Source organism: Pinus tabuliformis, chromosome Q (genome assembly GCF_031772625.1).
Source record: "Pinus tabuliformis cultivar Carrire ecotype Pingquan chromosome Q, CPIR1, whole genome shotgun sequence".
Taxonomy (NCBI): Eukaryota; Viridiplantae; Streptophyta; class Pinopsida; order Pinales; family Pinaceae; genus Pinus; species Pinus tabuliformis.
The window spans coordinates 1,187,213,209-1,187,232,695 of NC_142296.1; positions in this window are offsets into that span (position 1 = coordinate 1,187,213,209).

A 19,487-nucleotide genomic window follows, 5' to 3' on the forward strand; every position below is an offset into this window, starting at 1 on the left:
ACGATCTTTTTTCGAACCGTTTGCGGCGTCGGAATCAGGAAGACGAGCTCTATCCAGTCGTTCAGGTTCCAATCAGTTCTGAGCACTTTAATTTTTGACCATTTTACGACACTTGGTCCTGAGCTCCTGATCACACCTCCCAAATGAGAAAGCTTTTGGTCCCCAAAAGCTCACTGAATCTCTGAACTGAACTGTACAACACTTGAGGAATAGAAATATCCTCTTCCATTCAGCCAAAAGAGCATACTGATGCCAAAATGTCCTGTCTTGCCAACTGTCGTCATGGCAACTTTTCGCTGCATAAGCCAAGTACTCGTCGAATCCCGACCAAGCTTGTTCACCAGACAAATTGAAAGTTTGCAGAAACCAGCAATGATACTTGCTGATATATGAGTTGAAATATTTCTCTAAACATGTGGGCTTTCCAACTGTCACGATGCCCATCCATGGCACCTCCGCTCCAGAAGAAGAGTTGCCTCCCAAATGAGAAGGCTTTTACAGAGATGAAACACTTCATCATTTCTCCTCTTTCAATCTTGGAGATCAAACTAACTTTTTCCAAGTCAATATTACATTACATGCATGGTTAAAAGCAAAGTAATCAACCCTTCAAGTTAATCACACATACATGTTTAAAATACAAGGAAATCATCATGATCCCTGTGCTCATGCATATCATTCTCATGCATGCAGTTTATCCTTCAACTTTCTCTTAAGTACAATCATAAGTACAATATCCTCGATCACATGTACATGTACTTTCAAAGCTAAAATGAATATAACTTTCGCTGCAATAGAGTGAGTCTCATACTCAGCTTTTCCATCCTGCAACTTGCATTCCCTTAACAAAGAAATGCATTCAATCAAAAGACATGCAACTTTAATTGGATAAGAAATCTAACCATTTCTTACCAATCCATTTCAAAGGAGATTCCTTTAACTACACATCAATATCAACATGTGTATCATCCTGACACATATCAACGATGGAAACTTCCTTCCCATTCTTGCCATACTATTTCTCCAATTTCTTCAATTTTCGTGGAAGCATTGTTGGATTCAGAGTCCAACACCTTTCAGTAGTATGTCCTTGCTTATGGCAATAAGTGCAACACATGTTCATCTTCTTGACAGCATGATTTGCATTGTTCATTGGAACTTTGGCTTCTTGCCTCCTTTCCTTCAACAATTTCCTGTATGTTGCCATTCTTTTCCAACATCTAGAAACACTATGGTTAAACAAACCACAAAAAGAACATGCAATTCTTTTCCAATGCTTATGTGGAAATTTTCCATGCCTTACATGATCAAAGGAAGTGTGATGGAAATCAGATTTATACCTTTCTCTTTTACCTTCATTACCTTCATGAGAAGGTGAATCAAATGAAGAAGAAGCTCCTTTTGGAACACCATCAATCCCTTCAATGGTTTTAGAGCTTTCACAATTCTCTTGTTCAAGTACATTCTTATGCACACCTTCTTCCTGCAAAGCATGTTTCAAACTATTGCATTCCTCAAGAATACAACCTTTACAACCTTGAGATAAAGAACCTGAAATGAAACTCCTTCTAGGAATTGTTTCAATTGCCTTCATGGCTTCTTTGGAACATTCTCCATAAGATTGTTCATAACCAAGACCCAAATTCTTAGGCCTTACCTCAACCATTATTGGCTCAACTATACCCTGTGCATGTTTGCCCAATCCTTTTCCTTCATATCCCATTTTGGACATGAACTTGGACCCTATGCCTCTGGTATGTTTCTCAAAAGAACCAACATAAACATTCTTATAAGAATTTGAAGACAAACTAGAATTGTTTACCTCTTCTTCAAGCTGATACTTGGCTAAGGCTTCTTTGGCAACAAGGAGTTGCGTCTCCAACTCATGCATCCTTTCCAGTTTCATGTTTGCAATATGAAGTTGGCCTTCCATTTCCTGCAATTGGTCAGAAAGCAACTGCTTCTCTTCCCTCATGGAATTCAACTGGTCTTGAAGTCTAGAGCTCTTTCTTTCATCTTCATACATTTCTCTCACCATATTCATCATGATGAAAAATTCTTGCTTCAAGCCTTCATCAAAAAATCTTGTGAAGGAGGATGATTTTGAGAACTCACTTATGGAAGTTGTCATTATAAAAATGAACAAAAGAGCTTCAGCAAACTCAAACAACAAGTAGTTTGCAGAATAATAAAGCAGTCAATCTTCAACACTGCTTAAGACACCTTTCAAGCTACACAATCAAGCTAGTGATGTCAGTCAAGCAAACCTATGCTCTGTTACCATCTGATCTGAAAATGGAATATACTTGTTTAAGGGTGCAAGGTATCCATTTCCCACAATTGCAAATGTGAGCTATACACTCCAAGTGACCTCCAAAAATGTGAAAACTTATTATTTCTTATACAGAGATAGACTGTATGGGCATTCACCGGACATGTCACCTCTAAAGAGAGGATGAGTTCCAGAGGCTACCTGGCCCTCTACAGGCTCCGCCTAAAGAAATAACAAAGTAAATACTTAGAAGTCTTTGACATACACATACCTGAAATTTGATGTCTTGCGAAATAAGACAAATAACTTTCTGTAGCTGAATAGGTGATTATGTGTGTATGCAAGTTATGTATATTTGCTGTTTAATACTTTATATCAGTTTTGTTTAGCATATCATCTTTAGCAAATAAAGACATCAAAATTATAAAGCAGTTCACCCCCTCCCGGGCTACATCTGCTGGACCAAGCCTCTCAAACTAGGCTTGTCCTCTTGTATTAAAAATGCTACAAAGGCTAATACAAGAATATGAGTGTCTCGAAAGACAGATCTGACTGTAAATACAGACTTAGAAGATATGAATTAGTTAAACATGATATTTCCCAAACACTAAACAGTGAAATAGTACCTTATATAGTACTTTCCCCAATTGGCCCTTGTGGCCCTTTAAACTTGCATGGAGAATTTCAAGGTGAAGATGACCTAAATTGGTTATGAAACCTCTACCATTAGACTCAGAAGGTTGAAAATAGCAGACATAGGCTTTTGAATCACCAAAAATGGATGAACATAGCCCCCAAACAGCTCCAACACTGAAATGGCCCTAGTGGCCCTGAAAGCTTCCCTGAAGCTAAACAGTGAGAAGAATGTCTCAGAAGGCAAAACGAGCTGTAGAAATGGATTCAGAATGCTGAAAAACTTCAGGAATGACCTTCGTTCCACATTCAATGGCTGCACACATCCCAATGCATCTCCCAAACTGATTTGGCCCTAGTGGCTCTTGGAACTTCCACGAAGCAAAAACCTCTGCAAATGACCTCAGATGGCTGTGAAACCTGTGCCAATGGCTTCAGAAGGTCGAAGAGACCCAAAATCCAAAAAAAAATTCGTTCAAAACCGCCTTTCCTAGCCAAAGTTATGGCCATTTAAAGTTTCTCCAGTCTACCCCTAGAAAAACTCCAGCTAACTGTAGTTGGAGTTCAGATAGGCCCGCAAAATATGGCAGGTCCGCCCAAATTTGGCACTCCGCCAAAATTTCCGCCAACTTGACTGTAGTTATTAATGCGCATGTGACCAAAAATTCCGGCTGGCAATTTGCATCAGATTGCGCGCCAGTGGTTTAGGGGGTTGAGCCCACGGTTATGGGCCGAGGTTCACATGAAATGGGGCTGGCCCTTAGGGGCTGCCCCCCTTAAGGCCCCGCCAAAACAAATTTAAACTTCTTAATTAGTTCATTCCACCCATATATCAACAGTCAACCATATGGTGTAATGGTAAAGCGTTGGAGTGATATTGCACAGGTTGCGTGTTCAAACCCCTTTGCTGCCAAAATTTTAACGCACACCATAAAACTGCGCTGACGTCATGATGCTGTCACTTGGGCCACATGGCAGCCTGCGGGCCTGCCATGTGGCATCCTCTGATTGGCCTACCCGAAACCAACGCCCATACATATGCTGACGTTACCATGGACACGTGGCAGCCTCCGGGCCTACCACGTGTCAGCCGTTGATTTGCTGCCCAAAAAAAATATTCCCTAGAATATTCCAAGGAATATTCTTTTTTTTTTTTTAATTTTTTTTTGAAAAATTCAAAAATTAAGGGTTATTGGGCGATTTTGTTTTTGGCATAACTTTCTCATACGGCGACCGTTTTTCGAACCGTTTGTGGCACCGAAATCAAGAAGACGAGCTCTATCCGGTCGTTCAGGTTCCAATCAATTCTGAGAACTTTCATTTTTGACCATTTTACGACACTTGGTCCTGAGCTCCTAATCACAAGGTCACATTTTTAGATTAGCATTATTATTTATATGTTTGAGATAAATTTCATACTTTCAAATTTACATAATGTTTTCTTTGTTTGACATGACAATATCATTCTTTTCTTTAATTTAGTATGTGTTTCATGCCTTGAATGATTTGTACTTTTAGGTTTAGATGTTTTGCTTCGTTTGTGCATTTACGTATTTGGATTTGGATGGTAATGTTCGTAAATGTTATAGTTGTTGTGTTATATTTCTATATGTGTATGTAATTTTATGTTAGTAATTAGTTGGTGATGATTGCAAGAGGATTGATTTTGCACATCTATTTCATTTAATCTTAGGTATCACAACATTTTACAACTAATTAAATTTTTAATAGTGTCCCTTTAGGTATTACTAAATATATCTTGAAAAGAAGTTTTAATATTTTTTGTTACGTAAAGATTACTCTTAAAATAATTTTTTCCTTTGCAAAGGTTTGAAATAATTGATTTCCTTCTAGAATATTTTGATGAATTTTATTTTATTTTATCTATAGTTTGTTGTGCAAAGTCAAGAAATAATGCATTTTTGAATTTTTTGGATGAGTGACTAAGTTTACAAATTCTCTAAATCATTTACTTCTGCAAACAATTATCACATCTCCATTTTCTATATATCTTAAAAAAGGATCTCGAAAAGTTTTTAGATAAAAAAATTAGAAACTATTTGTTTTGAATGTTTATAAATATATATTTCCTATAAATATTTTGATTATATTGTTTTATGCAATTTTGTGAGTAGTTTCTAATACATGTAATTGTATTGAATATTTGTGATAAATATTTTGAATGCATTTGTTTGTTCTTAATTTTGAATATATCCAATGGTTTTTTAGTAATTAGTTGGTGATGAAGAATGGAGACGATCTTGTCAGGTATTAATTTTTACTTTGCAGGAGCATTGATTCTGCACATTTATTTCATTTAATTCCAGATATCCCAACTTTTGACAACTAGTGAATTATTCAGAGCATTTTTCCTTTAGGTATTACTAAATATATCTTGAAAAATATTTTTAATAATTTATTGCCTCAAGATTACTCTTGAAATAATTTGTTTCTTTGCAAATGTTTCAAATAATTGAAGTCCTTTCAATTTTTTTTTGCAAAGTAAAGAATTAATGTATTTTTAAATTTTTTAAATGAGTGGTGGGAGTTTACAAATTATATGTTTCTCCAAAAAATTATCATATCTCCATTTTCTATATATATCTTAAAAATAGATCTTGAATAGCATTTTGATAATTTATTGCAGAAATGATTTCCTCTAATTAATATTTTGAATATATTGTTGTATGCAATTTTATGTTAGTAGTTTTCAATATATATGTATACATATACATGTACATTTACATGTATACATCTACTTCTACATGTACATGTATATGTATACATCTACATTTACATGTATACATCTACATGTACATGTATACATATACATCTACATGTACATCTATACATATGTATATATATATATATATATATATATATATATATATATATATATATATATATATATATATATATATATATATATACTTGTTTTGAATGTTTATAAATAGATATTTTTGAATATATGTAATTGTCTATTAATAATTAGTTGGTGATTATGAAGGGAAATGATCTTGTTAAGAATTAATTTTGCACTTTGCAGAAGGATTGATTATGGACATCTATTTCATTTAACTCCATGTATCATAACTTTTCACAATGAATTAAGTATTACTAAATATATATTTGAAAAACATTTTTAATAATTTATTGTATCAAGATCACTCTTGAAATAATAAGCACTTTATGTATGTTTGTTTATTTGTTTTAATAATTTTTTTAGGTCAAAATCCATCTTGAGTCTAGAGGGATCAAATCTTTTGAGGTGCAAACCCTTTTTCTAGTGCAAAACTTTAAATAATTGCACCTCCAAAGATTGCATCCTTCTAGGGACTTGGTGATGGTTAAGATGAATCCTTGTATCTCTTTGTTTTTATGAAATTGAGTTTTTGAATGCATAAATTGGTTTAACCCCTTGAAAATCCCTTGAATACATGAAATAAACCATTCCAGCAACTATTTTCTCTATTCAAATAATGATACTTGAAATCTTATGACAATTAGAATTTATTTTTTCAATTATTTTATATAATATATAGATATTATTATTATTACTATTATTTCAAACCATACATAATAGGTAAATTGTTGACATTGAAATAATTTAGTTAGTATGAGTATTGAGATGTTTTATTTATAGATTGCATTATCCACATTAAAGTTTTATTTCTATTAATATAATTTTAAATATATTTCAATTTTACTTAATTTTATATATTGAAATATTTATTTATGATCCACATTAAATTTTTTAATCACTATTAATATTTTTTAAATATCATAAATTTATTTTATATTAAGATTTTATTTAATTACACATCTCTCTTATTATTATAAGGAAGGAATCAAATATTTTTACTTTCAATTACTTTTTCTCTTTGCATATTGAAATATATATATGTGTGTGTGTGTATATTATTTTTTGTAAAATTGATATTAAAATAAATTATTCAAAGGATATTAAAATGGTTTATTTATGTGTCTAATTGGAATAAGAAAATATAAATAATATCAATTTTTTTTAATTATTTAAAAAAATAAAAGTGGATATAAAATTATCTTAATTCATATGGGCATGGAAATATTTTATTTTTAATTGAGAGTAAAATGTTTTTACCATATCTCTTTTGTATTGGGTTGTAATATCAACAACCAATAAAGCAAGAAAAATTAGAGTGATATTGAGTTTTATAATACTTTTAAGTAAAACTAACCATATATGTATATTTGTTTCTTTTTTTTTTTGGTTATGGCCAACATTGTTTTTTTGAAAAAATCATATATTTTATTATAAATTTAATGAATAAAATTCTATTTCTTTCAATAATTAATATCATTCTTTTCTTATCTTCTCGTAACATATATATGTATATTATTATTTTTTATATATTTAAAACTAATTTGCTTCCTTTATCTAGTATAGACAACATAGAAGACCTCTATCATAATTTTACTACAATTAAAATTGGCAAGATAAAAATATACAAAGCCCTAACTAAAAGGAAAAAAGACACTATATTCATAAAAGACAAGAGAATCTCTTACACCTCTCTAAGGTAGCTCCTAAGAAATTTTGGAGGCATATTCTAACTAGGAAAACTCAAGATAATAATAAAATTGCTTTACACGACTGGAATTCCTATCTTAGAAAGCTTTACGAATATCCGAATGTCATATCTTAAAAAGCTTTACTAATATCCAAATGTCATGAATAACTTTGAAACTCTGCTCACAATGAAAGAAGTTTTCTCATTAGAAGAAATTTATTTTGGGATTAAACGCCTGGCAAATGGGAAAGCTAAGGACATTGAAGGTTACCAGGTGGAAATCTTAAAAATTGGAGGTGTTGTCCTTCTCCCCCACATCCACAAGCTTTTCAATCAAGCGATCAAGCAAGGGTTCCCAAAGCCTTGGACTCAGATCCTCATTATCCTTATTTTTAAAAGTGGGGATACAAATAACTCCTCTAACTATTAAACAATAATGATCAACCCTCTCTTAGCCAAGTTATATGGTATTATTTTGGAAAAGAAGTTGAGCACATGGCTTGAAAGTAAAGGTAAGCGGGCTAAAGGCCAAGCAGGTTTTAGAAGGCAACACTCAACAACGGACCACCTTGTTACGCTTAGGATCAATTTGGAGGAATGCCGCAATGATAAATCCAATCTCTTTTGTTGCTTTGTGGACTTTAGAAAGTCTTTCGATACGGTTCCTAGAAACAACCTATGGAATAGATTAGAAGAGCTAAAGGTTCCTTTCAAGTTGAGAGATGCTGCTCTAAGGTTATATGAGAATGTAATTTCCAAGTTAAAGAGAAATGTGGGGTGGTTGAAAGATATTAAGTGTAATATCAGAGTTAAACAAGGTTTCCCCCTCTCCCCTACCCTATTTGGCATTTACATCGACAAGCTAGAAGGTTTTTTAGAGGAAGCAGGATGTGTTGGCACGATCTTAGCTGGGATAGTCATTATCCTTCTTCTCTATGCTGACGATATTGTTCTTCTCGCAAGGTGCCCATCTGATCTTGATAAGCAACTTAGAATTCTTAAGGATTTCTGCTCTACCATGGGTATGACTGTTAACACTGACAAAACAAAAGTTATGATTATCAAATCCAAGAAGGACACTTATGCTAATTTTATGTATGACAATAGTAACTTGGAGGAAGTGTCTTCCTACAAGTACCTAGGAATTGATATTCATCACAAGCTCAACTGGAACTATAGCATTGAGAAAATGATTAATGGAGGGTGGAAAACTTATTTTGGTCTTGAAAATAATTGTAAAACGGAGAACCTCGTAATGTGGGATAGAAAGAAGTTCCTGTTTGAAATTTTAGTCACTCTTGTTATCTTATATGGATGTGAGGTTTGGGGTTGCAGCATCTCTAGAGAATCCTGGAGAAAGTTTGAACAAATCCAGAAGCGCTTTATAACGTATAACCTCAAAATTAAAAGCAATACACCCTATCCTTTTCTCCTTGTAGAAGTGGGTCTTTCCCCTATCGAGACCCTAGCTATGACTAGGCTTCTGTTGTACAAGCACAAACTCAATAACATAGGAGACCATAGACTTCCTAAGCTAGCTTTAAATTCTAGCCAAAACTACATAAGGCTCAAACAAGGTTGGTATAAAGACACGAGGGCCTGGTTAAACCATTGGGAGATCAACGTGAATGTTGCGTTGCAAAACATTAATAACATTAAAAATATTGTTATTTCCAAGTTCAAAAAAAAATACGGTGTGAGAAAGATTTAGCAGCTAAAAGAAAATTAAGATATTATAAGGAGGTCATCAACCCCACCCTAGAAGATCAAAGGTATCTCTCGGTTTTAACTAACGCAAAGAAGAAAATTAATATAGCCAAGATTAGAACGAACTCTCATGAACTCCATAGTAAAATGGGTGGTTGGGTGGTTCCTAAAACACCATGGATGGAAAGCCAAGATTAGAACGAACTCTCATGAACTCCATAGTAAAACGGGTGGTTGGGTGGTTCCTAAAACACCATGGATGGAAAGGATCTGCCATCTCTGTGAGAATATGAACATTGAGGATGAAAATCACTTCCTCTTAGAGTGCCCCACGTACAACCACATTAGATTTCAGTTTCATAATATTTGTTGCAATACTGACCTTTCTAGCCTTCCTCGATGTCAAAATTATAGTGAGCTGGGGAGGCTTCTCTCCAAACTTTTTGAGCATAAAAATAAAGCCTTAAATCAAACTAAATAATTCGTTTTCTTTAGACCCGATAAACCAAAATTTGGTCTAAATAAACATTAACCACCATCATCATCATTAATATTTTCTTGATAAAAATAAAACAAAAAAATTAGTTTATATATATATAATTTTATTTATTAATTTTTTAGATTTTCAACGACATTTCACTTTGCCAATTTTAGTTTTTTTATATTTATACACTTTTCATTTTATCGATATAAATTAAATAAATTAACTATGATCAATATGATTTTCTAAAATTTCCCATTTTAGGGGACTCATGACTAATGTAACTTTGCTAATAAATTGGTGAACATAATGTTAGTTTCCTTGTAAGCCACAACTCGGTGTGGAGTCTCTTTATGGCACCATACAAGCAAGAAGTCGAGTATCCGTACCACGTGATTGTCTTTATTTGAAAGGTCCATCGAATTATGCGTTATGCTAAAGTTTCGCAATGCTTTCATTTGTTTTATAAATTAATATTGCCATGTTGTAATTCTGAGGATGAATTGCAAAAAGTTATGGAAATTCCGGTTATATTTAGAGAAAATCTAACAAGGATTTTTGTAGATCCAAGTTATAATTGTTAAATTTCAAAATTTTAGGTCTCCTAGACGTTTTTGATTGCGCTGAATCCATTTTCACCATCAAAAACATCATTCGAACACTGCCTCTACAAGATTTTTTGAACTTTTTTGCCCAGATTCCCATCACTTTCAACCATCCAATCAATTCCTTTGCCTCAGAAAATGACTCTGAAGGTAAATACTTTTATATTTTTCGGGTGGGATATGGTGTTTTAGTATCCTAGGAAGTTTAGGTTATTGTCAAATTACTGGTAGTATTGGCTGGTGGGTTATCTTGCGGGTTATTGATACTAGTTAAAAAAAAAAAAAAAAAAAACTCTCTTTGGTGTTAGATTTAATAATTTAAATGATTAAATGTTTCACCGACCGGGACCCGCGTTGGGCAATGGAGGACATGCCGGTTCGCAGAGTCATGGGGAATATGCTTTTCTTCCTACAGGAGACGTGCTGATTATCAACGGGGCTTCGAAGGGCACCGCGGGGTGGTTCCTCGCCCGTGTCCCCGTTCTGAATCCTCATTCCATATGTTAAAATCAGTGGTCTCAATACTAGTAATGTTTATTCTATTACCCATTATTGTGGTTACAAATAAGAGAGCAGAAGAAACTAATTTTGATGTTTATTGTGGCGGTGGTAAATGAGAGAGTAAAAGAATATATATGAAGATATTGAATGTGAATATTGATAATTACATCATTTTTGTTTCGCTGTTTTAGACTTTAGATTTAGACTAGATCATTTTTACTATTGACATAGAGGATGTAAACACAAGTTTGCAACATAATCATATTTGAATTTTTATTTTATTTGTTTGTTTTTATATAGTTGAAAAGTATTTCTTTTGATAATAAGATGAAATATATGATTTCAAGTAATGATTTTTTTTTAGTTTCTTTTACAAATAAATATCTCTTTTATGTTGAAATCTGATAGCTCACAGTTTGATTTATAATTTGGATCCAAAGTATTATAACTAAATAAGATCTCAAACCCACGCTCAATTCTATATTTGTTTATATATTCTCCCATTTGAATTTTGCTCTATATAACAGTTTTGTGATAACTTAGTTGGCTATTCTATCATTGTGTTGTTAAACAAATCCAAAACTTCACATATTGGGAAGCCAAGGTAAACCATCATTCTTGCTTTAAGAGAAAATACCATACATGATTTCTTGAAATCAATCCTAGTCATTGTTTAGCGGCTGATCTTGTTAACTTTGGTAAATGAAGCCAATCACAATTTTAAGATAGAAAAAAGAAAAAATAAGAATACACATTCTATTCTTAATTACATTGGGATTATAATTTTATTTGATTCATTTTTCTTTAAATGCAATAATTAATTGAATCATTAATATTCTTTTTTTTTTTCAAACTTTATTAACATCACTTAGATAACCATAAATAACGTTTTTTTCTTAATAAAGAACATTTTGAAAATATATTAAATTTTATAGTATTAATTAAAGATGTAGAAAAAACATTTTTAATGTTATTTATATAAAATTATTTACGATAGTAAATAAAAACTTTGATCACTAAATTGATAAAAATTACAAATTCATATGAAGTAAAATTAACTATTACTTTTAATTTTAAATGTAAATTTCTAAATATTTCATAAATTTAATAAACAAAACCAAATTTAACATTATTTAATTTTATTAAATAAATTTCCAAAATCTATAATCAAATTACAAACAACAACTTTAGAATACTTAATTCTCTAAAGGGTGTTGACTTCAAAAAGACCATTTTTACTTAAAAGTCACTGATGTGGTTAGGAGGGTCCTTGTAATTATTCTCCAAAAACCTCTTAAAAAAAGAAAAAATGAAATTATTTATAGTGAAATATATAAGAGAAAACTACCCTAGGTTTTTAATCTCTCTCGCTATTTAGTTGGTTTTTTTGTTTGTTTGGTTTTTTTTTTTTTTAATATTCTGGCTCGCTGATCAATACATCCAAAATAAAGATGTGTTTATAATCTTTGTATGAGAAATATCAAGAAGACGACCGTCTGTTACACCTGGTTTTAGTATGAGTCGTGTTTAATATAAAAATTATGATGATAACATAAAAAAGTAGGTAAATAAATTCCAGTTATATTTAGAAAAAGTCCGACAAGGATTTTTCTAAATCCACGTTATAGTTGTTAAATTTCAAAATTTTAGGTGTTTTAGACGTTTTTGATGGTGCGAATACATTTCTACCATTAAAAACACGATTCAAATACTATCTCTACAAGATACACAACTCCAAAGATTTTGATGGGGAGGTATGCTTTTTTGGGAAATACAATTCGATTTCAAGCTCGTGATCGAGGGCCGAGCTTGTCAGAATTTGTGCCTGTTCAAGTCATGTCCAATGGCAGAATTAATTGGCGCATGTACATTGTATATCCAGACATATTGGGAAAGAGTCAATACCCGTGATCTGCACTAGGAGACAAATCCAGGTTAACATATCTGCATAGCTAGATATAATAATTATGATTAGATATTAAATTAGTTTATTATGAGATTTTTTTGATTGATATGCACTAGAGACAAATCCAGTTTAACATATCTGCATAGTTAGATATAATAATTATAATTAGATATTAAATTAATTTATTATGATTTTTTTTCGTGGGATAAGAGATTAGCTAATGGAATAAAATTTTTTGAGGAGTTATTTGAGTGCTAAAGTGACTATTAAGATATATGAAGCTGTATTTTTTTTTCCAACCTAAAAAAACATAATATTTTTACTAATAAAAAGGTTTGATACAATAGATGGAAAATACTAGTCCTCTACATCCTGCAAACATTCATGCATTTTACAATAAACATTGTTTCATGCATTTTACAATAAACATTCAATAAAATTTTCAATAATTTGTAGTCAGAATTTTCAAATTCAAGCACAAAACCAAATAAAAAGAATAATTCCCAACATCTACATGGAGACAGGTACAGGTACAAGAAGGCCAAAGTATAGCCCATATCAAAATTCAAGGGATGGTCCAGCACATCAGCGGTTCAAATATCATTTTGCCAAAAATAAAAGGCAAGTGTAAATTCTCTATACTAAATTACTATGTAGGTTGTAGATTTTAAGAATATCTTGGACTCTTACTGTTAGGGGTCAGATTATGGGATATTCCCAGAATCTGCATTCCACATAAAATGCCCCATATTCTATTCCTTTCAATTAGTTCTGCCTAAAATACTTGATATAATAATAACAATAATAATAATAATCTTTTTTAAGTGTATAAACAAATTAGATATTTGTAAAATAAAAAATTCATCAATAAAATAAAAATCCTCTAAACATCTATTTGACTAGTGAATAACTAGTAAGATTTGCGAAAATTTACATACTCTATACTAAAATTTATATATCTCGCAGATTCTAAAATTATCTTGCAATATCCTCCTTCTTAACCTTCAAATTTTAAGATATTCGCCAGATCTACCATTTACATCAATATACCATATTCTATTCCTCTAATGTTTTTTTATACTTTAATAAAAGAATCGCAAATTCTTAATAAACCCACTCTGACCATACATTCAACTAAACGCCTCTAGCCATACATTTAATATGGTATATATTTGCATGAAATTTGTTCAAACGTGATTGGATCGACGGAGTAAAATTATCACATGGCTCTGGTACATTTATATAGACGCAGTCTGAGAGTGTTTCTGCTACATTTATATAAAAGCGGTGGCAAGTGTGCCCAACCAGTTTATTAATGCATACACACGAATCCAGTCTGGGGCAGAGATTATTTATTGTTCTTCCACGTTCAGCGGCGCATTGCATATTGTTGACTATAAAATTTTAATTCGTTGTCACAGGACGCCATGAATCAACTGTGCAGGATCAACATTTCCAAATACATGTGGAGTGGAGTTTCAATTTCTTCAATATGATCGTTTATGGAGGAAATTCAACTGTTTATCGGTGATGAACATAAATGGAGGGTGATGAACATAAATGGAGATTGAAAAAAGATTATAACAATATGGGGAGCTGGTCGTGGGGCTAAAACACTTTTTTGGTGGAAGAAAAAAGGATCCGTATTTAATTAAGAAAAACTTGATGTATGATATTAGCACAATCATATTTATTTATCAATGTGATTGATATACGTGGAAGGTTTATATCCACTATCCATCACATTAATCATTGTTATATGTATTTTGCTAAACTTTAATATGATTATTAATAACTATAATAATAGCCGTATTGGAGTAGCATGATCCGAATTATCCACAATATTGTGTTCATTCTGTGGACGTTTCAAACCCCAAAGGGGGTCCATCATCAGGACTAAATTTGATAGAATATGAATGATAGTTCTTTGAGAGAAGAGTCTTTCGACCTGAGTATAAATAAACCTAGATCCTTAAATTTTTATAAAGAAGCCGACCAAAAATTGTAGGTCTGCAGTTCTCCTCTCAATTTTTATCCTTAAGATTTCGAGAAGACAGATCTCCTTCCATGTATCCCCTCCGTACAGGGAAGTTATGTTAGATTTTAAGCTTCTATGGTAGTTTTTTGGAGTAGCATGATCCAGATTATCCACAGTATTGTGTTCATTCTGTCGACGTTTCAAACCCCAAAGGGGGTCCATCATCAGGACTAAATTTGATAGAATATGAATGATAGTTCTTTGAGAGAAGAGTCTTTCGACCTGAGTATAAATAAACCTAGATCCTTAAATTTTTATAAATCTTTATAAAAATTTAAGGATCTAGGTTTATTTATTCTCAGGTCGAAAGACTCTTCTCTCAAAGAACTATCATTCATATTCCATCAAATTTAGTCCTGATGATGGACCAGATTTATAAAAATTTAAGGATCTAGGTTTATTTATTCTCAGGTCGAAAGACTCTTCTCTCAAAGAACTATCATTCATATTCTATCAAATTTAGTCATGATGATGGACCAGATTTATAAAAATTTAAGGATCTAGGTTTATTTATTCTCAGGTCGAAAGACTCTTCTCTCAAAGAACTATCATTCATATTCTATCAAATTTAGTCCTGATGATGGACCCCCTTTGGGGTTTGAAACGTCGACAGAATGAACACAATACTATGGATAATCCAGATCATGCTACTCCAAAAAACTACCGCAGAAGCTTAAAATCTAAAATAGCCATATTATTTTATATTTATATAACTATATTAATTATATTAATATTATTTTGTAGATTAATATAATATTAGTTATTACTTAAAATTTTGCTACTATATTAATAGTTATATTTAAAAAAATAATAATTCACACACCATATATCAAACTAAAATATGTTATACCCATCTCTCTCTATATATAGATTTGTTAATATTTAAATAATTATAACTCAAACTATAATATAATCTAGATATAACATAATAATAGTATTTTATTATTATTATTCATAATAAGTATTTATCTCTCACCAATATAGTAAACAATTGTTATATATTTATTGATATAATGTTAATATTTTTCATATATTTACTTAAAAAATATTGTACTATTACTTACAAATAATAATAATATAATCAACTCAAGGGATTATCAATATTTTAAACTCAAAGGATCAAGAAAATCCAAAAAACTAATATTAAAAATATAAAGGATTAATAAACCCTAGGAATTAATATTTTAAACCCAAGGCACAAATATTGTAAACTGAACCAATGATTAATATTGTAAACTCAAAGCACAAATAAATCCAAGGGTTTAATATTATAAACCTGAACAATTGGTAAACACAAGATACTAAAATTATAAACCCAAGGGATCAACAAACCCAACAAATCAATATTAAAAATAGAAATGATTAATAAACCCTAGGAATTAATTAAACCCAAGAGATTAATAAACGCACTTGACTATTAATATTATAAACTGGAGCAACTAATAAACCCAAGAGTTTAATATTGTAAATCCAATGAGTTAGTAAACCCAAGGAATAAATATTATAAACACAAAGGATCGAAAAAGCTACAGAATCAATATTACAAACACATCGTATAAGTAAATCATAGGAGTTAGCATTTTAAACCCAAGGGATTAATAAACCAATCAGATTATGAATATTATAAACCCAACGGATTAGTAAACCTAAGGGATACATATTATAAACCTAAAGGATCAACAAACCCAAGACATCAATATTAAAAACCCAATGGATTAATAAACCCTAGGAATTAATATTTTAAAGTCAAGAGATTAATAAACCCAAGGGATTAAATTATAAACCCAAGGAATTATTAATATTATAAACCCAAAGGACTAATAAACCTAAGGGTTTAATATTATAAACTCAAGGAATTAGTAAAACCAAGGGGTAAATATTATAAACTTAAGGGATAAATATTATAAACCGAAGGGATCAAAAAACCCAATGGATTAATAAACCCTATGAATTAATATTTTAAACTCTAGGGATTAATAAACTCATAAGATTATAAATATTATAACCCAAGGAATTATTAATAGTATAAATTTAAAGGACTAATAAACCCAATAGTTTAATATTTCAAACCTGAGGGATAAACAAACCCAAGGGATAAATATTATAAACCTAAGGGATCAACAAACCCAAGGGATCAATATTAAAAACACAAAGGATTAATAAAATCTAAGAATTAATATTTTAAACCCAAAGGATTTATAAACACGCATGAATATTAATATTATAAACCTAAGAGTTAAATATTATAGACCCAATCAATTAATAAAGACAAGCGATAAATATTATAAACATAAAGGATCAACAAAACCAAGGAATCAATATTAAAAACACATCAGATTAATAAACCTTAGGAATTAAAATTTTAAACCCAAGGGATTAATAAACCCATGGGATTATAAATATTATAAACCAACTGGATTAGTAAACCATCGGATAAATATTATAAATCTAGTGGATCAACGAATCCAAGGGATTGATATTAAAAGCTCAAGGGATTGATAAACCCTATGACTTAATATTTTAAACTAAAGGGATTATTAAACCCAAGGGACTATTAATATTATAAAACCAAGGGATCAATATTAAAAACTCCCAAGGGATTAGTAAACCCTAGGAATTTATATTTTAAACCCAAGGGATTAATAAACCCTAGGGATTATTAACATTATAAATCCATGGAATTAAACATATTATAAAGTGAAGGGACTAATAAACCCAACAGTTTAATATCATAAACCCAAGGAATGAGAAAACCAAAAGGATAAATACTATAAACCCAAGGGATAAATATTATAAACCTAAGGGATCAACGAACTCAAGTGATCAATATAAAAAAACCCAAGGGATTAATAAACCCTAGGAATTAATATTTTAAACTCAAGGGATTAATAAAGCTAAGGGTTTAATATTATAGACCTCACAAAATTGGTAAACCCAAGAGATAAATACTATAAACATAAGGGTTTAATATTATAAACTGAAGGGATTAATAAAGAAATGAGATTATAAATATTATAAACCCAACAGATTCCAAGGGATAAATTTTATAAACCCAAGGTATCAACAAACCCAAGGGATTAAATATTATAAACCTAAGGGATGAAAAAATGAAGGGATCAATATTAAAAACCAAAGGGATTAATAAAACTTAGGAATTAATATTTCAAAAGTAAGGGAATAATAAACCCATGGAATTATAAATATTATAAACCCAAGGGTTAAATATTATAAAACCAAGAAATTAGTAAACCCAAACAATAAATACTATAAACCTAAGAGATAAATATTATAAACCTACGGATAAACAAACCACAACGATCAATATTAAAGATCGAGGGGATTATTAAACCCTAGGAATTAATAAACCCAATGAATTAATAAAACATAGCGATAAACATAAAAAACCTAAGGGATTAATATTAAACCCTAGGAATAATATTTAACTCTTAATATTAAGGTTTAATAAACATAAGAGATTAATATTACCAACCTAAAGAATTAGAAAACTCAAGGGATTAATGTTATAAACCCTAAGGTATTATGAACCCAAGGGAATAATATTAAACTGAAGTGATTAATATTATAAAACCAACATATATAAACCTTAAGATAAATATTATAAACCCTAAAATAAACATGGTTTACCACAATCCATTTCATATTGAGGCAACTTTTGTCACAATGTGACGTTCAATCATGGTTGATTTTCATATTGAGAAAATATTTGTCACAATGTGACGTTGGACAATGGTTGACCATGGTTGAACATGATTATAAACCTATGGGATTTATAAATGTAGTTGTAGATGTATTTCATATACGCCTATCGATGTATATCAACCTCATTGGTAAATGTGGTTGAGATTGTGACGTCCAATATATTCGTTTCACAATGTGACAATGTAATATTACAACAATGTTTATCACAACGTGACAATATTTGAAACATTGCGATGTTTGTTAGATTGGTACATTTGTCGCATGGCTTCACCAAGTTCACCATGGTTGAATATGGTTTGACTAATTTAACCATGTTTGTCCATATTTAAACCCAAGGGTTTATAATATTAAACCCAAGGGTTTATTAATATTATAAACCCAACCGATTAGTAAATCCAAGGGACAAATTTTATAAACCTAACGTAACAACAAACCCAAGGGACATAAGAGATTAATATTACCAACCCAATGAATCAGAAAACTCAAGGGATTAATGTTATAAACCCCAAGGTATTATAAACCCAAGGGAATAATATTAAACTGAAGGGATTAATATTATAAACCCAACATATATAAATTCTAAGATAAATATTATAAACCCTAAAATAAACATGGTTGACCATGGTCCATTTTCATATTCAGACAACCTTTGTCACAATGAAACGTTGCACCATGGTTGCTTTTCATATTGAGAAAATATTTGTCACAATGTGATGTTGGACAATGGTTGACCATGATTATAAACATAAGGGATTTATATTAAACCCAAGGATTAATATTTTTTTTTTCTCGGTAAAGACTAAATCTATTAAGAAAAATATAGTACAAACAGGAAAAGCAAAAGACCGGCAGACCGGAAATGATGGATTCATCAACCTCGGTCCCGGAGGAAGATACAAACTCAGCGCTACATCAAAAAATTTGAGAGCAAAGACTGACTAACAGGGTTTTACCCCAGAGGGTCAGTGACTACAACACAATGTTTTTTCCCTTTCTTTTTGTTGACTTTTGTCCAGCCATCTTGGGGAGAATGAGCTAGAACCACTTGAAGACTGGAATTTTCTATCTTCGGGA